The sequence below is a fragment of the Homarus americanus genome, unplaced genomic scaffold (genome assembly GCF_018991925.1).
Source record: "Homarus americanus isolate GMGI-L3 unplaced genomic scaffold, GMGI_Hamer_2.0 scaffold20521, whole genome shotgun sequence".
Classification (NCBI taxonomy): domain Eukaryota; kingdom Metazoa; phylum Arthropoda; class Malacostraca; order Decapoda; family Nephropidae; genus Homarus; species Homarus americanus.
In genome coordinates this window covers 7,501-10,108 of record NW_024737633.1, presented here as the reverse complement: position 1 = coordinate 10,108, position 2,608 = coordinate 7,501, and the positions used below count along the sequence as shown (strand labels likewise).

General features: G+C 56.9%; 1 non-coding gene across 1 annotated transcript in view; it reads left to right on the top strand.

The window, feature by feature from the left end:
- Positions 1-1,226: 1,226 nt before the first annotated feature.
- The window catches only part of LOC121873501, a 4,337-nt gene continuing 2,955 nt past the window's right edge, over positions 1,227-2,608 (top strand). The window contains exon 1 of the ribosomal RNA XR_006090254.1: positions 1,227-2,608. This exon is cut by the window's right edge and continues 2,955 nt beyond it. This is a non-coding gene — a ribosomal RNA (large subunit ribosomal RNA).

Sequence of the window (2,608 nt, the reverse complement as noted above, 5' to 3'; positions counted from 1 at the left end):
GGTCGATGAAGACCGCGAAAAACCGCGGTCGGTATGTGAATCGCAAGAATACCAGATATCGGACAAGTTGAACGTATATTGGCGCGGGCGGCAGCCATATGAGCTTGTCGTCACTTCTACGAGGGTCGAAATATACATCCATCGTGGTTGCTGCGAACCGTGCCTGCTGACTGTTCTCGACACGTAGGGTAACCCGAACCGAAGCTTCCGCCTTTTGGTTTAATTGCTCATACCAGCGTAGGCGCAGTTCTCTTAAAAACAAGCAAGTTTATCACTAGCAAGTCCATGGACTTGGCGCACCCACATTCAACTGACAACAAGCGACAGTTGTCGCCAAGAATAACTGGAGGCGGCGCTCTTTTGCCTGCTGTCCACAGAGACACGAATGGCCGTCGGCCGCTCATGGCTGATGCTGCACATGTTCTAAGAGGCACTCCATCCCACGAAGAGGAAACGAAACCGGTCGGATATCTTTTAAGTAAGCCCCGCCGGAATTTCGTCTATCACCTCGAAAAGAGTGCTTGGCATGCATTGCAGTGGAACCTAAATTGATGAGTGCGCCTGGGCCCGCAGTCTACCATGTAGTGGTGCAGGCAGAGAGATGAGAATGCTTGGGTGACGCCGTGCTCTTCCTCACGCGCTCCTCCACCCTCTCCCACGGTCAGACGCGGTGTGGGCGTTCTCTTTGAGAGTTTGCCACGAGTCCACGTCTATCTCATGACTGGGAGGGAGGCAGGGGGAGTTCTCTCTAAACGCGTTAAAGACGGTGTTGCGCCTCATAACGGCGCTCGCCGGGATAGAGCACTAGTTCTGCAGCCGGAAAGGCCGCTCACGCCAATTAATACTGCGACTCTCGCTCTCTTTCTCCGGATAAACAAGTGCCACTGCTGTGGCATGCGGGAACGGGGAAAGAGGTCAAAGTTTAAGCGGCAAAGGTGCGGCCGAGTAAGGGCGGAACACGAGCGTATATGCATTAAAACTGTGTGTGTATATGACTCTGCGAGAGATGTTCTGCTGAAACACTTTTCCTATTGGCTATTTACCACTCAATGAGAAGGAACGGAGTCAGGGGTGGGAGTGCCGGCGCCATGGCCGCTGGTACCCCCGCGACAAGCCCCTCAAACCTTCCTGCCTGGTAATGTCGGTGGTGAAGAAAGTCGGTGGCAGAGCGTCTTCCGCTTCGTGGTTGGGGAACTTGTTCCCCCTAAGGATGATGAGACCACGATCGACCTCGTAGTAGGAGAGAGCTACCCGCCAAATTTAAGCATATTAATAAGCGGAGGAAAAGAAACCAACAGGGATTCCCTTAGTAAGGGCGACTGAACCGGGAAAAGCCCAGCGCATAACCTCGATGTCTTCGGGCACGAGGGGTGTTGCGTTTCAGAGGGTCCAGCACGCCGCCCCATACCGTCTAAGTCAAGCTTGAAAGCGGCCACTGCCCATGGAGGGTGACAGGCCCAGAGTGGCGGTGCCCGGTGAGGGTACAGATGGGACGGTCGGAAAGGGCCTCTGTAGAGTCGGGTTGCTTGGAAAGTGCAGCCCAAAGCAGGTGGTAAACTCCATCTAAGGCTAACAGACCACGACCGATAAAGCAACAAGTACCGTGAGGGAAAGTTGGAAAAGAACTTGAAGAGAGAGTTCAAGAGCACGTGAAACCGCGGCAGCTGTAAACGTGGGTGGAAACTCGAAGGCCTGGAATCGAGGGATTCAGCTCGTCGGCTGTCGGCTGGGTGGGTGCTGTAATTGAGCGACTCCAAAAAATGTCAGCGCGCCTGACCACGCGCGCGTCGGGCGTATTTCGCCGTAGGTCACCGCGACCTGCTGCCGGGGACGTCGAAGGCCCGGTCGACTGGTACTCACGCCGACTTTCTCTCAGCTCGGGCCTGGGGGAGACCCGCGACGTAAACCACCGGTGTCCTGGCTGCCTGGGCGACGGTCGCCGAGAAGAGCTTGGGCGTCAGCTGCTTCGGGCGGCGGTTTTGTTTCTCGCTGTGTGCAAAGGTCGGTGATCCACCCGGACCCGTCTTGAAACACCACGGACCAAGGAGTCTAACATAAAAAGTCAATAGCCTACTAAAACCCAAAGGCGAAATGAAAGGACGGGCGCCCGGGCAGCTGGGTAACAGCCTGCGCGCCTTGGGCCGATCCTTGACGTTCGGCTGCTCGGCGGCCGCCCCACGCCAAGCGGCCAAGCGTGACATTTCCGGCTCTGATCGTTGCGTGTGGTGGAGGTCAGCCGGGCGATGGTCGAAAGCGACCCCCCGCGGTGGGGGGGCGCAGGCCCGGGACTTGCCAAGACGCCGCGGTGCTGTCCGTCCCCGGAAGCGGGCCGTCGGTAAACGGCGGAGGCGCACTGGGGCAGGCTCGCGGGCAGTCGGCAAGTACCATGAGCATATATGTTGGGACCCGAAAGATGGTGAACTATGCCTGGCCAGGATGAAGCCAGAGGAAACTCTGGTGGAGGTCCGTAGCGATTCTGACGTGCAAATCGATCGTCGGAGCTGGGTATAGGGGCGAAAGACTAATCGAATCATCTAGTAGCTGGTTCCCTCCGAAGTTTCCCTCAGGATAGCTGGAACTCGCAGGGTGAATTTCATCCGGTAAAGCG